The following is a 22,832-nucleotide window of genomic DNA, read 5'->3' as shown; positions in this document are numbered from 1 at the left end:
TTAAAAGGGAAGTTCCAGTCTAGAGTGCTTGAAAAAGGTCATTCTTTAAGATTTTTTTTGTAACAAGCTAAACAAGACAAACTAAACAAACTAAGCGATCTGTAATTTTGCCATTTTATTATGCATCCTTTATAGATGTAAAAAATTATAAAATTTTTTATTTTATGTAAACATTCAAAGAGAGTAAGCCATATTTGGTCGTAATTCTCGAGAAATTTTTGTTGCAATACGGGCGTTCTAGCTTCTCGAGTGTACATCAGAACAAAAAAGTCGTACGTATTCTTAAACTGCATGAAATTTCCGAAGCAGTGAACCTTTAAAAGTGGAAAAAATTTTTTTCACAATTCTACATTCTTTCAAAGTTACTAAATTTAAAAAAACTCAAGATATTAGAGGTTCACTGCCGGCTCAAAAGTATTCTCTATAATATAAGAAAAGTTTCACTCAAATTGATGAATTATTTTTGGAGATATTTATCCCACAAGTTTAAAAAATGATGCTTTGAGAAAAACGCGTTTGAAGTTTTACATGATGAAAAATTGAATTAAAAAAGCATTTACCTTTAATCGGCAATTCCAGGTCTGTACATGAATCCTTCGGTTTCTTCATAAAACTCATGGAGGGTGCTTGAGTATTCTTTCTTGGTCAATTTTCGTTGTTGAAATGACGTAGAAGCCTGTTCTTCAGCTGTGATAATTCGCTTTCTATCTATGCGCTGAGCAAACAATTTTGTTTGCGGGCCAACAACAATTCCTAATTGTATTTTGTGTCAGGCATGTACTAAACTTTTGTTGTGATACCGTTAAATGCACGCCTTCAAGCATTTACCCAACGAAGAATTTATATACCGAAAGGTAATCGGTGCTGTTCCACGCATATAATTAGAAACCAATTTTACATCGATGATCTGCAGTTACTACGCATTCATTCCGCATCTAGTTTAATAGAAATATCAGATGTTTCCTTATTTTTGGAGCAACTATCGATAAATGTTGACTCGTCGCTACTTCATAAAACAGCAGACTTCTCTTTGAATAAAGAGCAATTATTAACATTTACTGGATTTAACTGGGAAAACATTAAGAAACTAGGAAATATGTTAATTAGCATGCGTAATAGTGAATCGCGAACTGTGCTGCAGGCCCTAATTATATTTTTATTTAAATTAAGAAGCGGTGCCTCTAATGTTGTAATCCAAAGTACGTTTGGTTTAGAACGTGAACAGCTAGTGTCGGAATACTTTCATCAAATAATTACTGCATTTGAAAAAGATATTTTACCAAGTCGTTTTGGTATTCATTCAAAAACGAGGGATGAACTAATGAATGAAACTGTCTACGTTGCAAGAAAACTTTTTAATTTGGAATAATCAGCACTAGCTGTAATATTTGATGAAACATATGTCCGGCACGAAAAAAGTAAGAATAATGAATACCAAAGAAAATTTTGCTCCGGCCAAAAAAAGACGTCTTTGTGCAAACCGTTCACTATTTGCACAACAAATGGCTACATTATCGATACAGCAGGCCCGTTTAACGGAAATATGAATGACGCTACAATATTGAAAATATTATTAGAAGATCCAACCGGATTGAAAACACTTTTGCGACCGGGTGACTTTTGCATTGTCGATTGTGGCTTTCGAGACGTAGCAAAATATTTGGAAGGACAAGGTTATAATGTCTTGATGCCGGCGTGTAAAGGTAACCGACTACAATTAACGACTGAAGAGGCCAATGAGTCACGATTCGTTACTAAAATAAGGTGGGTGGTCGAAGCAGTGCATGGTGCCATTGTCCAAAAGTACCGCTTATTGCACCACAAAATGGACAACAAACTCCTACCAAGTTTAAGATCAATATGCCGGATAGCTTCTTTCTTGCATAATATGTTTGGAAAAAGATTTGAATCAAATCCAGAGATTACAGATTTAATCATTGACTATATGAAAATGCGTCGGACTGAAAATAACACCTTGCAACAGCTGATAGAAACAGAAAAATTAAGTCGACGCAAAAAACCTTTCATATCAATGGCTGCCAGCTCTATTATGGATTTCCCACAATTATCTGAAAAAGACCTACAGATATTATTTACAGGTACGTACTAATTGTTTCAAACAGTATGCTATCTTGCGAAATTAATGAGTAATAAATACTAAACTGTTGAATACTATTTACAGGCACGTACCAGTTTTCGCAAGCAGTGTGTTATCTTGCAGAACTGCTAAATAATGAAAATTCTTTAAACGTTGAGTATTTGATGAAAAATGAAACCATTATTAGGATAAAGGTGCGCTCACGGCACATTAATAGAAAAAAGTATAAGTGTTATATAGAATACGTGCCAAATTCCATTAGCTACACGGCAATAACACGATATACATGCGATTGTGCGAATGGCAACAGAACAGTAGGCTGCTGTTCCCACGTAGCCGCAATTATTTATTATTTGTCGCATGCGCGATAGAAGTCAAAAATTATCAAACCATCGGAAATATTAATAAACATATTCGAATCGACACAAACAATACCAGTTATTGAGTAAAATAGCGACGAAAATTGAATAAAGACTTCTTCCTCATAACACTAAAATGCTTTTTAAATTATTTGACCATGTTCCACCCATTTGACAGTACTGAAAATTTAATATAAAATAATTCGATGATAGAGCATTATTCTTAATTTTTTTGGTGATTGTCACTCAAGGGGTTGTTCATAAACACCACCCTCAAAAATTAAATTAATTTTTTTCCACCCCTTGTAATTAACTTACAATTTTGAAAAAAATATATGTAGAAGAGCTAATAAATATCTATTATTTTCATTTGAATTTGTCCAAATATCATAGCCCGTTTCCGAGAAAAAAAGTGTTAATGCTTAGGGTTGTTATCCCCATATCTCCCTTAGGAGGAGGGTTAGGGACCTGAAACATTACACAGTTGACTTCTAGGTAATCAGTAATATTTGGAATACATAAATAGTAGTGTTAGAATAGGGAGGGTTCAAATATTTTAATTGAACGCCTCGTCTAACGGAGGTCCGGATCACAAGGGAAAGGACGTTGGAAAAGTAGTAATTGCACGTTGAATTTATTTTCGCTTCGTCGATGATGCGACGAAGCCGTTTATTTTCAATTTTTCAGGACAAACACAAACACAGACTCTTAATTTTAACCGTCTGGACGTCTGGCCGGCGTGTGGCCAGAAAAAACCCCGCCGATGGGCCGTCTCCTTTGGCGATTCGCGTCGCTCTATCCTGAAACAAAAGAGACGAGACTATGCGTAAATACCGAGTAACGTGAGTCACGTTGTCCGTCTCGTTCTAAGGTTCACGCGCTCTTGGTTGTGCTTGTCGCACTCAAGAGCGGGGAACTCGGCCGCCGCGTTACGCAGCTAAGCTAGGGGACTGTATGTGTGAACGTTCCCTTTAAACCAGGAAACGTTTGATTGCAGATTTGGAAGACGAGAAACGATCCCGATTTTCCCGACTGCTGATTTTCGACTGTCGCAGAAGTTAACAGAGGGAGGTTGTAAGGCTCCAACTATTTGCCTGCTCCTCGGTCGTCTACCGTCCTCGTAATGCGTACGGGCACTGTGTGGTGCAGCACCTTTACAGCGCATGCAGCGACTGATAATTATAGTGCGTACACCACGGCGCTATACTGAGCGGTTCTACGCACAGTGTCCGTACACACTGGCGATGAGTGAACTGCGCTCTAGCTGGTCGCCGGATGCCGGAACTCAAAGATTGTCCATAACACCGACTGGAGGACGGCAAGACCACCCAGGGTATGCACGCCACGAAGGCTCCTAAGGGTCGGTTTGAACCGTTCGACAGTCGAGAGGTTCGAGATTCAAATTCGAAACCTCGGACACGACCTCTCATTGCAGCGATACGTGTCTGATTTCAGACTGACGTGGACTATAGCCACCGCTGAATGGAAATTTCGGATTATAATTCGCAAAATTTTACAGTCGCTTTGATCTGGTCGAAACCCGACCTGATCTATATCGAATTATAGCGAGTTGCGAAAGGAATCACGGGAAGGGATTGATTCACAATCCGTCCTCGTATTCGATTCCTTTCCTCGTTTGCGATTTTTTAATTTAAATTGGAAACGGGTTACGGAAGGAGTCACGGTAAAGGATTATTTTTACAATCCGTTCTCGTATGGAGTCCTTCCTATTCCACGTTTAGAATTTATTCGAAAAGTTCGAGTGACTCATAACTATTCGAGAACAATGGAATGTCCGAGAAGCGGGGTCGTATGCCCATGTGCTCCCTGCCGGTTCCAGATTAAGAGTGTCGGACGAGTACGGACAGTCAAAATGTTCGCTCGAAGGGTGAAACCTCCGTAGAGCGGCACTGTAGACGTTTTTTGAGTCCGTCTTTGTCTAATACAAAATTGTCATACCTTCTCTAGACACGCGCGTCGAAACTTTCGTTTCGAAATTGAGCGTTACGTGGTCGATCGCGTGAGGTCTCGAAAAAACCCGAGAGCGGCTGTTTTTCTATCCCGTACTGTTTTCGCGTAGCGGACACGACGACCGAGGTACCTCTGGTCTTACGTACGCCGAAAAAACAATATCGGGTGACGAATTTTATTTTACTCGAAAATACGTCGAATTAACGCGATATTTAAACAAGTAGTATTGGTGGTGGGGGCCGCCTCCCCATGCTTACCCGGCTAGGCCCTTTGAAGTTGTATCGCTCATCGTTGCTTAAATTCAACTGAGCGATTTTCGGCTCCGCGTATTCCGTTATGAATCGAAGGCGCTCGGATTACTCGATGCGCCTTACCAATAATCCAACTCAGATTGGTGGATTCGTAACCCCCACTAATCCATTTAAACCTTTGGTGACAACGGTCAGGTGAGAATCAACACCGTTTATGTCTAGAAATGATCGTTTCTCACCTTTCGTTCACTTTCGGCCGTTGGATGTTATAATTTTTACGTGACCTTGTCGGCGTCGCTAACCGTCGCTGACTCGGTTTCTTCCACAAGCAGCTTACACAATCGCTTAATAGGCCGCATAAAAATGAATTTTGCCGTGCGTTTTTTAACAACACGTGCATTTCCATCCCTGCCGGTGAATACCTCCTCTACTCGTCCCATTTCCCATTGATTCGGGGGGAGGAGAGGGTTTTGCACTAAAACTAAGTCGTTTAGTTTTAATATTTTTTGGGCTGTATGCCACTTATAACGATTCTGGAGGTGCGTGAGATAATCACGTGTCCAATGCCTCCAGATTTGTTGGTGAAATTTTTGGTAATTATTTACTTTAGCAATTCCTCACCGATTTCGATGTCCTTGAAATATGTTGTCAAGGTCACTGTTATGAAGATTTTTTCTTTATACATGTTACCGCCGCTCGGTCTTAGTTTCCGAGATTTTTCGTCAAAAAGACCGCTGCTACTACAATTCATTGTGTCTATACGTACGTGACTGTAGCAGCGTGTGTGTAAGCGTTGAATCGCCGATTGTTAATTGTTTCTATAGATACTACGAGGCGACCGGCAATGGATGCGTATAACGGGTGTGCTTAAAAACTCGATTCGAGTAGCCGTAGTATAAAAAAAGTTAACCCAGACCTAACCCAAACCTAACTATTCTACCTAGTAACTAATATAATGAATTAGGTTTGGGTTAGTTTATTTTATACCGGCCGCCGTAAGGCGACCGGCCACGCATTAATTTTTTATTTCAATTTTCTTTATTAATATTATCCGATATTAGCTTGACACAGTATACATTATTTGTGTACTGGTATTTGAATATTGGTATGTACCAAGTTAATATGATGTAAATATTATGATTGAACATCGAACGTTGTTGCCGTGAAACAAGAGCGAATATTCCACGATATGGGACCCGGAAAGAGCATTATGTCGGTTACATAGCTGAGTTTTTGTTTCGACGACAATATGATTTCAATACAAGAATACCTGCATTTTTTGATATAATGGCAGACATTTTTCTAATTTCTGTTAATAATAACGATAATAATAATAATAGTAACAATAATAATAGTACAATATTTTATCTCCAACGCAACCAGAGGCTAATTCGGACATAAAATTATTTTTGCAAATATCTCGAAAACAAAGGGCGAGCGGCGGTAACATCTATAAAGAAAAAGTATTCATAACAGTGACCTTGACAACATACTTCAAGGTCAACGAAATCGGCGAGGAATCACTAAAGTAAATAATTACCCAATTTTTGTATTGCCCTCCAACGTGTCAAACGGGGCAGTTTTTCAATTTCCACTGATTGCGTCGTAAGCGCGTTCAACGGACTTCCGACTAAGAGATGTCCTGGTGTGAGCGGCGCGTAATCGTCCGGGCTATCACTCAAAGCGGCAATCGGTTGCGAGTTTAAACTTGCTTCGATTTTACAAAGCAATGTCTGTAACTCTTCGCTTGTGGGAGTGAATTCGTCCAGAGTCCGCTTCAGGTGAAATTTCACCGATTTCACACCGGCCTCTTGCATGCCACCGAAGTGCGGTGCACTCGGTGAGTTAAATTTCCATTTAATTCCTTTTTGACTGCATTTATTACGCATTTCCGGCGTGTTGTACACTGCTTTGAAATTTTCACGTAATTCTCGATCTGCCCCGACAAAGTTCGTTCCATTGTCACTGAAAATACAGGACGGAACTCTCCTTCGTGCAATGAATCGATCTAACGCTGCCAAAAAGGCACTCGTCGTATAATCGTGGACGAGTTCGATGTGGATGGCCTGTGTCGCGTAACAGACGAAAACTACTATGTACGCTTTGTGGGCGGTTTTTCTCGACCGGCGGAGGCGCGGACACGAAAAGGTCCTGCATAATCCACTCCGCAGTTCGAAAATGCTCTCGCCTCGTGGCAACGCTCAGGTATTAAATCCTGCATGATTTGCGTGGAGGTTTTTGCCTTCCATCTAACGCATCGCATGCATCCGTGGATTACCGTTTGCGCTGCATTTCGACAGCCGAGAATCCAAAATTTTTGTCGCACCGTATACATGGTCAACTGCAATCCCCCGTGCAACGTATCAATGTGGCACTGCAGAATTATCATCGTAGAAACGTGAAGTTTCGGCAAAATTATGGGATGCTTGATTTCTCATGACAGTGCTGTATTTTCCAGTCTGCCTCCGACTCTCAAGACATCTTTGTCATCGAGAAAAGGGTTCAGACTTTTCAACGTTGATTTTGCTGGGATTTTTCGGTGATTTTTCAAACACCGGTACTCCTTTGCAAAATGCGTGCGCTGGATGTAGCGGACAATTCTTTCGCTTTCGAGCTGCATCTCAGACGCCTCAACGATATTCGCATCATGCGACCTTCGCTCACCTTGCATCGGTCCCCTCAGTCGGAGACAGTATCCGGTTACGCGAAGTAGTTTATTCCAGGTCGAGAATCGAAATACAAATTCCCATTCTTTCTCCGGAATTGCTACGTGGAGGTGCACTTTCCGCTTCCCTTCTTCGGTCTCGATGGACGAAGGCGTTTTCGGCCAACAATCTTTCGATTCCGTTAGTCAATTTGGTCCTGAAATCCACAGCTTAGATTGAAGGAGTTTTGCAGCTTCCGTTCCGCGCGAATTCAGATCCGCGGGATTGAAGCGGGTGGGAACGTGTCTCCATTCAGCATTCGGAAGTAACGTTTGGACCTTTGACACACGGTTGGCGATTAAAACCTTCCATGTGGAGGCGTGCTATCTCAACCATGTCAATGCGATCGTGGAATCTGTCCAGCAGATTATTCGGTCGACCTTCAATGAAAGTGACTTTTCCACGTGCGTAACGAGTTCGGCGAGCAGCACGGCGTCGATCAATTCCAATACAAGAATTAACTGCGTTTTAATCGGAGCCACTCGCGTTTTTGCCATTATCAATGTCGAGGACGTGACATTGCTCATTGCTGTCACTCCTAAATAAGTGACCGCTGAGAAGGTCGCGAGCGAAGCGTCTCAAAATCCATGAATTTCCACGGAAATTGTGTCGGCTCCATAATTAATCCATCTGGGTGTTTTTTAAACTTGTTTAAGCTGCTCCAATCCACGCAAAACGTATTCCACGTATTGAGCGTATTTGCTGAGATTTGATCGTCCCACTGGAGTTTCTCCAGCCATTGGGATTGCATCAAAATCTTCGCGCGAATCACGACTGGTGATAACCAGCCGAGCGGATCGAACAACTTAGCAATCTCCGAAAACAAATTTCGTTTTGTCATCGGCAAGGCAGACGGCTGAAACCGTTGCAGATTGAAATAAAAATAATCGCCGGATGGTATCCAGCGTAAACCTAATATCCTTAATTCGCTATCATCGAATAAGATAAGGTCGACGGCGTGGCAGTGAGCGCTTTGGGGGATATTTCGCAATAATAATGGCGAATTTCCTGCCCATTTTCGCAGCTTAAACCCACCTCTTTGTAGGAGCTCGCAAACTTGGTTACGAATTTTCTCCAACAAGGACGTATCGGGTGCTCCCATAAAAACGTCGTCTACGTAAATGTCCTGCTCGAATATCGGGGCGGCAAGGGGGTATCTGTGCCTGTCCTGATTTTTCAGCTCAAGAAGGGTTCGCATCGACAAGTACGGTGCACACGACGTACCGTAAGTTACGGTATTTAATTCGAACGCACTGAGCTGTTCGTTTTCGGGTGCGCGCCATAGGATGCTTTGAAAACGACGATCCTGCGGGGCGACGAGAATTTGTCGGAACATTTTCTCTATGTCGGCCACCAACACGTATTCATACAGACGCCATCGGGTCAAAACTGACGTGATGTCGTTCTGCAATTTTGAACCTACGCGTAGGATGTCAATTAACGAACGACTGCCGGTAGTTCGGCTTGTCACGTTAAATGCGACTCTTAATTTAGTCGTTGCACTTTCGGTGTGTGTGACCGCTCGGTGTGGAATATAGAGTCTCGTCTCGTCAATAGACTCTATGCGAGTCATATGACCCAGCTCCTCATATTCCTCGAGAAACGTAGTATATTCTCTTACGAGGGTCTGGTCTGTGTCCAATTTTTTCCTCAACCTCCCAAGGGCGGAGAGAGCGATTCGATAGGAGTTTCCTAACGCTTCGTCCGGTCTCGGGTGAGAAAAAGGCAATCGGACGACAAACCGTCCTGTGGCATCTCGAGCGACGGTTTTTTGGAAGTGCGTTTCACACTCCTCCTCCGCCTTGGTGCGTTCCGAGATCGAAGGGAGTTCTTTGACTTACCAAAACTTGCGAATCGCCGTGTCCAGCGATTCGAGGACGTTACAGTGTAACGTCCGCAATGTTTTGTTTTTATTGCCCTTAGCATTTGTTGGGCCGTAAAGAATCCAGCCAAATGCAGTTTCTTGGGCGACTGGACCCGTACTGCTTATTCGACGGAAACCTGGTCGAATAATTTGCGCGTACAGGTTCCGCACCGATCAACACTTCAATTGGTTGACCGGAAGCTGGATCGGGATCTGCAAGCGGCAAATTCCTCAGCGTGTCGCATTTGAGTGCACTTGCCAAGGGCGAGACGTAGCTCGTAATTTTTTGTACGATATACGCTCTCGTCTTGACTATCGACGCGGTATCTTGTACCGTTCCCAAATGCATTTGCACGCTGTATTTAATTTATTGGGTTCGGCCGCCCCCCAAGCCCGTTACTGTGGCTGGGGATTTCCTCCGCAAGAATTTGAGGTCATTTGTCAAATTCGTGGAGATGAAAGACGACTCTGAGCCCTGATCGATCAGTGTGCGCACGATTCGCGACGCACCGTTTTCTCCGTACACGCGTACGTTCGCCGTGGCTAACAGCACAGCCTTCGGTACGTCTGCACCGAGCGCGGTACAATGTGACGTACCGGGCTGTGACGTCGTTGCCTGTGACGTCGTTGCCTGTGACGTCGTGGTACGAGCTGCTCGTTCGGCATGCTGTGGCCGGTTCGATGGAGCCGTAGACCGCTTTTTCGGGCGTTTGTCTAATGAAACCGTTGTCGCAGATTTACGACTTTCGGTTTCGCTCCGAAAGGTCTCAAAATGCAACAGAGAATGATGTCTGCCATTGCATTTCGGGCACCCCTCCTCGGAAGGACAACGCGCGCTTCCATGCTGAGGTGACAGGCAGAGAATGCACCGCTGGCTATCTTTTATGAACTGATAGCGGCGCTTCGGCGTCAAGTTACGGATTGCACCACATTTGGTGATTCTGTGCTCGAGGCCGCAGAATCCGCAGGTCACAATTTTTTCAGCTGGACTTTCTAGAACGGAGTTGTGACTCCGTAGTTTATGTTTCGGTGGGTGTTCGATTGCAGACTTACTCGGACCATCATCTAACATAGTTAGAGCCCTTGCATGCCCTTCCAGGAACTCGATCAACTCGACATGCAAAAGATAGTCCGGGGAGAGATGCTGCGACCTTTCCCACTCCGCTTTAAGAGGCCTTTCCAAATGGCTTCGAATACTATGGGCCAGCAGCCAATTTCGCTGCTGTAAAATTGTGCCCTGCTTTTCGAATGCCGCAAGGACCTGCTTGAAAACGACAATCTGGTTTAGTCTATCCAGATCATCTCTTTTTATCGTTTTCAAATTTGTTAATTGATTGAGCAGTTTGGCGGTCACGATACGTAGTAACCCGAATTGTTCTTTCAAGGTTTTCAACGCCACTTCAAAATTCTCATCGGTAACTTCGAGATGCGCGATCGCTGCCAACGCTTTATCCTCCAGACAGGCGTTCAGATATTGCAATCGATGCACATCTGCCAGCCTCGGATTATTTATTATGCCGGAGGTGAACATATCCGCGAAATGTCTCCATTTACGTGGGTCACCTCCGAACTTGGGGAGCCGTTGTTTTGGAAGTTCGATAGCGACGTCATGGGGGCTGACCGACGTGGGTGCCGCTTTTGATTCAGCGGCCAGTCTGGTCAGCTCCGTGGTAACGTACGCCTGGAATTCCATATATTCGGTCTCCTTATTGTCTACGCCACCTTTTGCGAGGAAGTCGCAAGTGTTGCGTTTCGCAGGGGCATATTTCCTTCGAATCGACAAGTACTGCTCAACGGCTTCCTTGTATTGTTTGAACACGGTGGCGAGCATTGTCCTGAGGAGCTCAGTGTATTGAGCTCGGCCACGTTTCTTTAAATAAGAGATCGACCTTGACATCATGTCGAACCAGGTGATCAGATCGTCGAGATCGCCTTCGAACTCGCTTCAACCTTCATCCTTGGCTACAGACATGCTGATCTCTGATTCAAGGATTTTATAATCTACTCGACGTTAATTTGTTCCGTAAGCAGCGACTTACGTGAACGTACTTGCAAATCTTTCCTGTTCTTTGAACCTGAATCTGACTCGAAGGACCGTTTGTTAGAGTTTAAGGGTTCTAACCGGGGTCCGAACGAGGGAAATAGCAGGGAAAGTCAATTGACAAGTTTTATTAGTCATTTTTCGCTTGTCGCGCAGCGAGAATTTAATGTTCTGGGCGAATGCGATTTTAAATAGTTTTTAACATAATTAACACACGTCCAGTTGTTATATCTGCGCGTGGTACATTTCAGCAGGCTATAACTTCGTTAGTTTTCCAAATTCCAATTTAATATTTGGTTGATATATTTTCGAGACTACATACTAAAAGAAAATGCAAAAAAAATTCAATTGTTTTGAACCCACAAAGTAGAAAGGCCCCTTAAGCACCTTTTGCGTTTTCTTGATTTAGACAAACAGAACTGCTGGACTTATGGAAGCAATTAGAACACTTTTTCGATTCACGATTGAATACGAGGCTCTGTACTCCTACTACTTTTTACTGTTTCTCGTTGTAAAGATTTGTGAATATTACTGAAGGAGTAATAAATATATATGCGATACGTGGATGCAAGAAAAATACCAAAGAAAACATTGAAAATACGCGTTTTATAGTAGAAGACCCCATGAATATCTGATGTGTAATTCTATTCGTTCTAAATCTCAAAGATGAAAAAAATGAGGAAAAATTGATACTTCAAATTCAAAAAGCTGTCAGTGGTTAAAAAATTATAGTAATTGTATCTTCACTTACTAGAATACGTTTTGATTTCTTTGTTTGAGATGAGCAGGACAGTCGCTATGATGTCAGCCATCCGGATCTGTTTTACAAAAGAGCCTATACATTTCATTATTAAACTCCTACATTTCTTACTATTTTGTTCTAAAAAAATTTGTTATCCCCAAATACGAATAATAAAGTGAGCAAAATACTCGTATTAAGAAGTCTCATGGTTTTTTCGTGTAAAATTCGGAAAGAATGTTTATTCCGTTATCTACTTTATTAAAGGACTCCCCTACGTTCATATGTCTGCTACTAAGTGCGCCGATAATCGAGTGTAATATTGTGTGGTTTTATGGTACCCGACAACTGTTTTGACTGCAAGACAGTATACGGGATAAATTTTCCAACTGCGGAACCGCTAGAAAGTTTTTCGACCGTAAGTTCAAGTCTCTTTTTAGATTTTACTACTTTTTTTTATTCCTCATTTTTTCAAGTTTTAACTATATAACAATGGTCCATATTTACATATAAATGTTCTAAGAGTATTTTAGAAATTTCCCTACATTTTGTATAAATAAGGTATATCTAGCGAAATAACTAAAAAACTATGAGGGCATACTAATCATAATCGACGGGCTAATTAAATTCTAATTGGATCTTGAAATCAGGATATAAGACGTAAATGTAAAATTACATTGAAAATCATGAAGTTGTTCAGACTCAATCGTATCAATAATATAGATATATACACGCACATTCATAAGCGTAGTAAGACAAAATTTCTTATTTTTTAATAGTTAAAATGTGATCAGGGGGCCTTCAAACGTGTATTTCTGCACAAAAAATTTTCAAAATTTGTTTTCATTCTGCTGTTTTGCTTCTACATACATATATGCCTACATAGGTAGGAAAGATAAATGCCTGGCCGGGAATAGAGTGGACCTTAGTTATATTTAATGAAAAATTTTTTTCGAAACAACCCCAGGAATTGCGAAAATTCTTTATTTTTGTAACCCGTTTTTCTCCATTAAATCTCCATGTATCGCTGTCATACATTTTAATACTCCTCTGAATTCGTCTTTTTACACTTTTATAAGGATATAAAAACAGAATTTTGAATTTTTCGTTTCTTATAAATTACGACTGTAAAATTTCAAAAATTAATTGCGAGAAAAAAATATACTTTCTCACATTATATTTTCTTCGTTAAATAGGACAAGTTTTACCTATATCATTTTTTTATATGTTTCTAAATAACGAAAATATTTAGTGTTTCTATTTCAATCATTATAAGATATAGAATCAATGTAATGGAATATACCGCATGAAATGAATAGCCGTGAAACTAAAAAAGGAATATGCAGTGAAATGAAATATGAAAATATAATGGATCATATAGTACATTCATAATATGAAAATGTAATACAACAATCAATGACTGCGGGTTTGATGCGATTACGAGACATTGGGACGGAATACTTTCACCAGCTTTACATGCAGCAGGAAAAGTCAAAAGATTACCAATAATTATCACTTCTAGAGGTGTCATACGGTTGTTGTGGATTCCCATCATTCTACGTAACAGTGGGAATGATCAAGCCTCTGCGATATATGACTCATTAGATGAATGGTGCAACAAAGTTCAAGCACTTTGCTGTGACACTACATACTCCAACAGACACTGGACGTTTCCAAGGAACTTGCGTTCTATTTGAACAAAAATTAAACAGGGATATCTTATATTTACCCTGTAGGTGTCGTATATATGAGATTATTCTACAGAATGTATTTAACGAAAAACTATCAAAATCTTTGGCTCCCACTGGTCCGTTATACAACAAGTTTCAAGAAACATAACCAAAAATTGATAAATTCAGATTTGTACCCGGAATTGAAAATGAATATGTCCACCAAACAATTAAAACTACAGTAGTTCAAGAAATGATCCAATTTTCAACAAATATTCTAGAAAATGAGCAACAGCCACGAGAGAATTATAAAGAAATTCTTGATCTTGTTATTATTTTCATAGATGGAACTCAACTAAAAAATATAAGTTTTCGAGCTCCAGGAGATTTTTATCACGCTCGATGGATGGCGAAAGCTTTGTATTGCTTGAAAATGTATTCATTCAAGGAACAATTTAATTTAAGTGATAAAGAAGAAAGTGGAATTAGATATATTTGTTTCTTTCTCGCCAAAGTGTATTTAAAAATATGGATTAAAAGTTCAGCGACGATGGTAGTTTTACGCCAAGATTTGGAATTCGTTGCAGAACCTCATGCGTTTCATGAGATTGGTGAAGAAGTAAGCAAGGTAGAAATAAAGAAATGTTTCAACCACTTTTGGTACTTCACATCGGAAGCATTAACATTATCTTTTTCCGATAACAAAGTGGAAAAGGACAGTAAGTTATGAACGCTGGAGGCGATGGATCAACGATGCTATAGATGACTCTGGCCAAAGACTAAAAATTGGTACTGAAGATATACAAAATTATATTGACAAAGGACTGGACCATTTTGTTTTCCACGAGGCAACATGATTTTTTGAAGGAATTTCCATGTCAGCTGGATTTTTAAGAAAAGATCCTGACACGTGGGAAGATGATGACAATTATGATGACACTGCTGAACGTAAAATTAAACTTATGAAAGAATACAATTAATTATTATCCAAAAATGAGGCAAAAAAACAATTTTACATAGTAAATAATTTCAAAACACCGTAAACAATTGCCTAATGTGATAAAACATACTTTAATGAAAGATATTTTAACACAATAACAATAATTTCATTTTGTACTCTCTTAGATATTACTTCAATGCTTCAGAATTGCTTTTTTTATGTTATATTTTCTTCTATAAATAGACCGTTTAAATAGAAATATGTAAATTCTATACATGTCATCGTTATTTGTGAATATATAACAAAATTGTTCGAACAAAAATTTAATGAATGAAATGTAACCCTCAAAGAAAAAATTTTTTTCGAAGTCAATTTTTGAAATTTCAGTCCTTGTTTTTTTTTTTAAATGCAATGATATATTTTTTGTCTATATTTTTATACAGCACAAAAAGACGAATTCAGCGATATACAAAACTATAAAAACTGTAAATTAAAACGGAGAAAAACGAATTACGAAAATAAAAAATTTTCAGTTTTGATGTGCCACACTTTTTTCATCTAATGGCATAATCCTAGGGGGTGTTCCAATAAAAATTCCAATGTTTAAAAATATGTGGCTGAACCACAGACGAGGTATAGGAGTAGATTTGCAAAATTCGGAGGTGATTTTAGTGTCCTCTTCGAATTAATATTGATGGGCAGACAGCAGTAGTGTATGCGTAAATACATGTGAATTGACTATGGGAGGGATTGAAAAAGGCAATCCAGTACAGTAATGCCTACATAAATGACCAAGCTCGGGACCGACTTCGGTCATTTATGTGGGTATGGTTAGTTCTCAGAATTCAACAGAGATAAGGAAGGAGGATAAGTGCGAGTAAGATACAATAGCTTGCACCCGGAAGCATATACAAATATACAATGTATCGATAACGACCGGCGTCAATTTGCATTCGACACGCTCGATGTTCGAAGTCGCTTGGCTTCTTAGAATTGGTGGGGATACCTCTAGTCATTTATGTGAGCAAACTTCAGGTCGGTTATGTGGGCACGACTCTATTATCAGACGGCAGGCCGGTGCCCAAAGGAAACTGCCCCTCCATTTAAACGCAATAATGCATAAACACCTTTTATAAGAGTCCTGGCGCTTCGTATAGCTTCGAGGATTCGAGAAGGAAAGGAAATGTAAGCCTTTCCCCTTCTTGCTCTCAACACAGTTGAAATTCGATCTCGTATCACCGGCATGAGATTTCGAATCTCGACTGCCCTGGCATATTTTACTTTCCGACCTATGTAGGCGCAAATAAGCAAAATACCATAATGAAAAAAAAATTTCAAAAATTTCAAAAATTTTTTTTACGGAAATACACGTTTCAAGACTACCTGATCATATTTTAACTATGCTTATGGACGTACGTTCATATATTTATACTTTTGAACGATTGAGTCTAAACAACCGAATGAATTTCAATGTAATTTTAAATTTTTAAATCTAAAAAAATTTCGTAATACTGTCGTATTTGTCCTGTTTGTTTAGCAATTTAAAAAAACGTTGACTCGTTAAAATCAATCAAATGAAATATACGTTTTAAGACTCTCTGATCATATTGTAACTATTAAACAAAAAACATTTTTTTATTACGCTTATGGACGTGCATTCATATATTTATACTATTAGTAGGATTGAGTTTAAACAACCGAATGAATTTAAATGTAATTTTACATTTAAGTTTTATGTTCTCATTACAAGGTTTCATATACGTTATTTGTAAAAAATATAAAAAAAATATAAAGTAATACAATTATAATGATAAAGAATGATTAAGTAATAACCAACAAATTAAAATTTATTTATTAATTTTGTTAGAATAGGGAGGTTTCAAATATTTTAATTGAACGCCTCGTCTAACGGAGGTCCGGATCACGAGGGAAAGGACGTTGGAACAGTATTAATTGCACGTTAGTTTTATTTTCGCTTCGTCGAAAATTCGACGAAGCCGTTTATTTATTTACAGGTTTTCTTTTCAGGACGAACACAAACACAAACTCTTAAATCTAACCGCCTAGACGTCTGGCCGGCGTCTGGCCAGAAAAACCCCGCCGATGGGCCGTCTCCTTTCCGGCGGTTCGCGTTGCTCTATCCTGAAACAAAAGAGACGAGACTATGCGTAAATATCGAGTAACGTGAGTCACGTTGTCCGTCTCGTTCTAAGGTTCACGCGCTCTTGGTTGTGCTTGTCGCACTTGCGAGCGGGGAACTCGGCCGCCGCGTTACGCAGCTAAGCTAGTGGACTGTATGTGTGAACGTTCCCTTTAAACCAGGAAACGTTTGATTGCAGATTTGGGAGACGAGAATCGATCTCGATTTTTCCCGACTGCTAGTTTCGACTGTCGCCGGAGAGGTTAACAGAGGGAGGTTGTAAGGCTCCAACTATTTACCTGCTCCTCGGCCGTTTATCGTCCTCGTAATGCGTACGGGCACTGTGTGGTGCAGCACCTTTACAGCGCATGCAGCGACTTATAATTATAGTGCGTACACCACGGCGCTATACTGAGCGGTTCTACGCACAGGGTCCGTACACACTGGCGATGATTGAACAGCGCTCTAGCTGGTCGCCGGATGCCGGAACTCAAGTATTGTCCCGAACACCGACTGGAGGACGGTAATACCACCCAGGGTATGCACGCCACGAAGGCCCCTAAGGGTGGGTTTGCACCGTTCGACAGTCGAGAGGTTCGAGATTCAAATTCGAAACCTCGGACACGACCTCTGATTGCAGCGATACGTGTCTGATGTCAGACTGATGTGGACTATAACCACCGCTGAATGGGAATTTCGGATTATAATTCACGAAATTCTACAGTCGCTTTGATCTGGTCGAAACCCGACCTGATCTATATCGAATTACAACGAGTTGCGAAAGGAATCACGGGAAGAGATTGATTCACAATCCGTCCTCGTATTCGATTCCTTTCCTCGTTTACGATTTTTTAATTTAAATTGTGAACGGGTCACGGAAGGAGTCACGGCAAAGGATTGTTTTTACAATCCGTTCTCGTATGGAGTCCTTCCTTTTCCACGTTCAGAATTTATTCGAAAAGTTCGAGTGACTCGTAACTATTCGAGAACTATGGAATTCCCGAGGAGCGGGGTCGTATGCCCATGTGCTCCCTGCCGGTTCCAGATTAAGAGTGACGGACGAGCACGGACAGTCAAAATGTTCGCTCGAAGGGTGAAACCTCCGTAGAGCGGCGCTGTGAACGTTTTTTGAGTCCGTCTTTGTCTAATACAAAATTGTCGTACCTTCTCTAGACACGCGCGTCGAAACTTTCGTTTCGAAATTGAGCGTTACGTGATCGATCGCGTGAGGTCTCGAAAAAAACCCGAGAGCGGCTGTTTTTCTATCCCGTACTGTTTTCGCGTAGCGGACACGACGACCGAGGTACCTCTGGTCTTACGTACGCCGAAAAACAATACCGGGTGACGAATTATATTTTACTCGAAAATACGTCGAATTAACGCGATATTTAAACATACCGCCCCCCTTGCACGGTCCGTGCAATAATCCGGAGGAGCGGTAATTCGCGGTCACATGCAATCTACCGTAGAGAAGGTCGTTGTACACATAATTATATAAATCAAAGTACTTACTTAACGCCGAGCTAAGGCCCGTCTGCCCTCCAAAATTTGAAGGGTGGTAAGCACCGCCTCCTGGAGCATGCTCCTATCCAAGCCTTCCCTGGCTGTGGGCCTGTGTCGCCGGTGCTGGCGGTCTCGGGGGCGGCTGACCCCACCCTCCCTGGCTCGTCCTCGTGCGGGGCTTGTCGGGTTTTGTCCCCTCGAGCTCGATACGGGCACCGATGGTTGACCTCCGGGTGGTAGTGCCGGAGTGGAGACCGGCCGCGCTGTGGTCGGGTCGACTGCAGCTCGGTAGTTGCAGGCGATCAAACGTCCTCCCCTGGCCCATTTTAGGCGAAAGTGCCCTCCGGGCACCTTGCATTTAAGGCGCCGGGACGTCCACGGTACGTGCGCCGGTACCCGGAGGACGTCCTGCCCCAAATTTAGCAGGAAGTCTTGGGACGGACCTGGTGTCTCCGTTGGCGTGGGTGTCGTGGTCGGCGCTGCCTCCATTGTTTCTGGTGCGTCCGTTAGCGGACGGGAGGTGTCGACCAGTTTCAGCAGCTGGTCGAACTGTTTGTCGATTTCCGGGTCTCGTTGAGGCCCCACGACGGTTTTGGCACTTTCGTCCGAGGAGCTGCTTGACGCCATTGTTTTTTGATTTTTCTTCCGCGTATGACTTGGAACTGAGCGAATTCGGCCTACGGGTCCTGCTTTTAAAGCCTGGGACTCTCGCGAATTGCTCCCTTCCTTAATTGTTAACGGGATGGTAGGGAATAGATTCCCCTATCCTCGTTTTGTCACCACATACGCAGGACACGTGGTAATCAACACCGTTGTTATTACCACCAGCGGTTACCACATTCTTGTTTCTTTGTACCGCGGAATTCGGGATTTCTTATGTCCCGGTAGCGTCGTCTTCGTTTATTGACGGCGTCGACTGTTCCACGGGCAATTTACACAGACGTGTGATTGGTCGTGTGTAGGTGGAAGTAGCTGTGCGTACTTTTACAACCCGTACGTGCCTATCCTTACCCGGGAATGTTTCCTCTATTCTTCCCATTTCCCATTGATTGGGGGGTAAGAGGGGGTTTTGCACTAATACCAAATCGTTTGGTTGTAGCTGCAATTGGGCGGTACGCCACTTAAAGCGGTTCTGGAGGTGCGTGAGATAATCACGCGTCCAATGCCTCCAGAGTTGCTCGTGGAATTTTTGAATCGCCCTCCATCGCGTCAGCCGCGAGAGGTTTTCATTTTCCACGGTCTCGACCGGAAGTGCGTTTACCGGACTTCCGATTAAAAAGTGGCCCGGTGTGAGAGGTGCATAATCCTCCGGGTTATCGCTTAAAGTGGCGATCGGTCGAGAATTTAGGCTCGCTTCGATCTTGCAGAGCAGTGTCTGCATTTCTTCGCTTGTTGGCGCGAAATTACCGAGTATGCGTTTCAGGTGATGTTTCACCGATTTCACACCGGCTTCTTGCATACCGCCGAAGTGTGGTGCACTAGGTGGATTAAATTTCCACCGAATGCCTTTCTGGCCGCACGTATTTCGCATTTCCTGTGTATTATACACGAGGTTGAAATGCTCTCTCAATTCTCGATCCGCTCCGACGAAATTTGTCCCGTTGTCACTGCATATGCAGGACGGAACTCCTCGACGGGCGATGAATCGTTCTAAGGCGGCCAAGAACGCACTCGTTGAATAATCGTGAACGAGTTCGATATGCACGGCTCTTGTAGCGAAACAGATAAAAACTGCTATGTAAGCTTTGTGAGCCGTTTTCCCTCGACCGGCGGAATCGCGGACCTTGTACGGTCCAGCGTAATCTACTCCGCAGTTCGAGAAAGGTCGTGCAGGGCGGCTGCGTTCTGGTATTAAATCCTGCATTATTTGCGTGGAGGTGGTTGCTTTCCATCTCACGCATCGCATGCATTTGTGGATAACCGTCCGCGCCGCATTACGAGCGCCGATGATCCAGAATTTCTGTCTCACCGTGTACATGGTTAATTGCAGACCCCCGTGCAACGTATTCACGTGACATTGCCTGATTATCATGTTTGAAACATGATGTTTCGGCAGAATTATTGGGTGTTTGGTCTCCCATGCGAGTGCCGCATTCTCCAACCTTCCACCCACTCTTAAGACATCTCGGTCGTCGAGGAAGGGGTTTAGGCTTTTTAATGGAGATTTTGCAGGGATTTCCCGTTGCTTTTTTAAGCATTGGTATTCGTCTGCAAAGTGCGTGCGTTGCAAGTAGCGTGCAATCCTTTCCGTTGCACGCCGTATTTCCGAGGCTTCGATAATTTTGGCGTCGAATGACCGGCGTTCCCCGTCCCACTCCCTTCGGAACCGAAGGCAGTAGGCGGTGACGCGTAGTAGTTTACTCCATTCAGAAAATCGGAATACAAAATCCCATTCCTTTTCCGGAGTTGCTACGAGGGTATGCGATACGCGTTTACCCTCCTCGGTCTCGATTGAAGCGGGCATTTTCGGCCAACTTTCTTCCGCCAGTCGAAGCCACGTCGGCCCTGAAATCCATAGCTCCGACTGAATAAGTTCCGCAGCTTCTACTCCACGCGAATTTAAATCTGCGGGATTTGAGCGTGTGGGAACGTGATACCATTCAGCGTTTGGGAGCATAGTTTGGATTTTGGAGACACGGTTGGCGATTAAAACCTTCCATGTCGATGCATGCTTTCTCAACCAAGCGAGTGCAATCGTAGAATCTGTCCAGCAGATTATGCGGTCCAGCTTCATCGGAAGGGACCGCTTTACGTGCATCACAAGCTCGGAGAGGAGTACAGCCCCGTTTAATTCCAGGACGGGGATGGACTGCGTTTTAATTGGAGCCACTCGCGTTTTTGCCATTATCAATGTCGAAAAGACTTCATTGCTCGTTGTCGTCACGCGTAAATACGTGACGGCAGAGTAGGCTGCGAGGGAGGCATCGCAGAATCCGTGCAACTCCACGGTCGCGGTATCTGCTCCATAACGTATCCATCTTGGAATTTTTAGTTCCTTTAAACTACTCCAATCCGTGCAGAACGTATTCCACGTTTTCTGCGTATTCGCGGAGATTTGGTCGTCCCACTGGATTTTCTCCAGCCACTGGGACTGCATTAAAATCTTTGCGCGTATTACGACGGGTGATAACCAGCCGAGCGGATCGAAGAGTTTGGCAATTTCCGAAAACAAATTTCTCTTTGTCATCGGTGATGCCGACGGTTGAAACCGTTGGAGATTGAAATAGAAATAATCTCCAGACGGAATCCATCGTAGACCAAGCACTTTTAGTTCGGAATCCTCGAACAGGGTGAGGTCCACGGCGTGGGAGTGAGCGCTGTGGGGGATGTTTCGCAGCAACTGTGGCGAATTTCCAGCCCACTTTCTCAGCTGAAACCCACCTCCTTGCAGAAGGTCACACACTTGCGTGCGGATTTCCTCCAGCAAGGGTTTGTCCGGTGCTCCCATGAATACATCATCGACGTAAATGTCCTTCTCGAGAATCGGGGCGGCTAAGGGAAATTTTCTCCCATCCTGCTCCTTTAATTCGAGAAGGGTACGCATCGATAAGTATGGGGCGCACGCCGTTCCGTATGTGACGGTATTTAGTTCGAACGCTTGCAGCTGTTCGGTTTCGGGTGCACACCACACGATGCATTGGAATCGACGATCCTGTGGGGCGACGAGAATCTGTCGAAACATTTTCTCAATGTCGGCCACTAACACGTATTCGTACACACGCCACCTCGTTAATACCGAGGTGATATCGTTTTGTAATTTCGGACCTACGTGTAGGATGTCGTTTAGGGAGCGACCTCCAGTCGTCCTACTGGTCGCATTGAATACGACCCGTAGTTTCGTGGTCGTACTGTCCGTACGGACGACCGCTCTATGGGGTATGTAGAGTCTAGTTCGGTCGATGGGCTCGATACGAGCCATATGACCAAGGGACTCGTACTCGGTTAAAAACTCCGAGTATTCTTGACCCAGGGTCGGATTTGTTTCTAGTTTCCTTCGCAGCCTTGCGAGAGCGGAGAGCGCGATATGGAATGAATTTCCCAACGCTTCTTCCGGTCTCGGGCAATTGAAGGGGAGTCGTACTAGAAACCTCCCAGTCTCGTTACGGACGACGGTTTTTCGGAAGAATGCTTCGCACTCTTCCTCTGCCTTTGTACGCAGTGGCGTCGCGGGAATTTCTTCCGATTCCCAGAATTTCCGAATCGCTTGATCCAGCGATTCGAGTACGGTGCAATGCAACGTCCGTACTGTATTCGTGGTTGCGCCCGCTGCACTTATCGGCCCGGAGATTACCCAGCCGAACGCAGTCTCTTGGGCTATCGGACCTTCCGCTGTTACGCGGCGGAATCCCGGACGCAGAATCTGTGCGTATAAGTCGGCGCCGATCAAAATCTCAATGTTTTGATCAGCTGTGACGTCGGAATCGGCGAGAGGTAGGTCCCGAAACGCTTCGTAGCCGAGCGTTTTTTTGGACGACGTTGCGTAGGTCGTGATTCGAGGCACGACGTACGCGTCGACCGTACATGTCGGTTTCCTATCTTCTTTCGCGCTGA

The 22,832-nt window shown here is 43.0% G+C and overlaps 1 pseudogene; it reads left to right on the top strand.

Annotated features, from left to right (window-relative positions):
• The first annotated feature begins 1,951 nt into the window (after positions 1-1,951).
• Positions 1,952-14,741, top strand: LOC143349087 (uncharacterized; annotated as a pseudogene).
• Positions 14,742-22,832: the final 8,091 nt, after the last annotated feature.

Source organism: Colletes latitarsis, chromosome 12 (genome assembly GCF_051014445.1).
Source record: "Colletes latitarsis isolate SP2378_abdomen chromosome 12, iyColLati1, whole genome shotgun sequence".
In the NCBI taxonomy this organism is placed as follows: Eukaryota; Metazoa; Arthropoda; class Insecta; order Hymenoptera; family Colletidae; genus Colletes; species Colletes latitarsis.
Note: the sequence above shows the minus strand (reverse complement) of the source record. Positions and strands in the feature narration are given on the sequence as shown.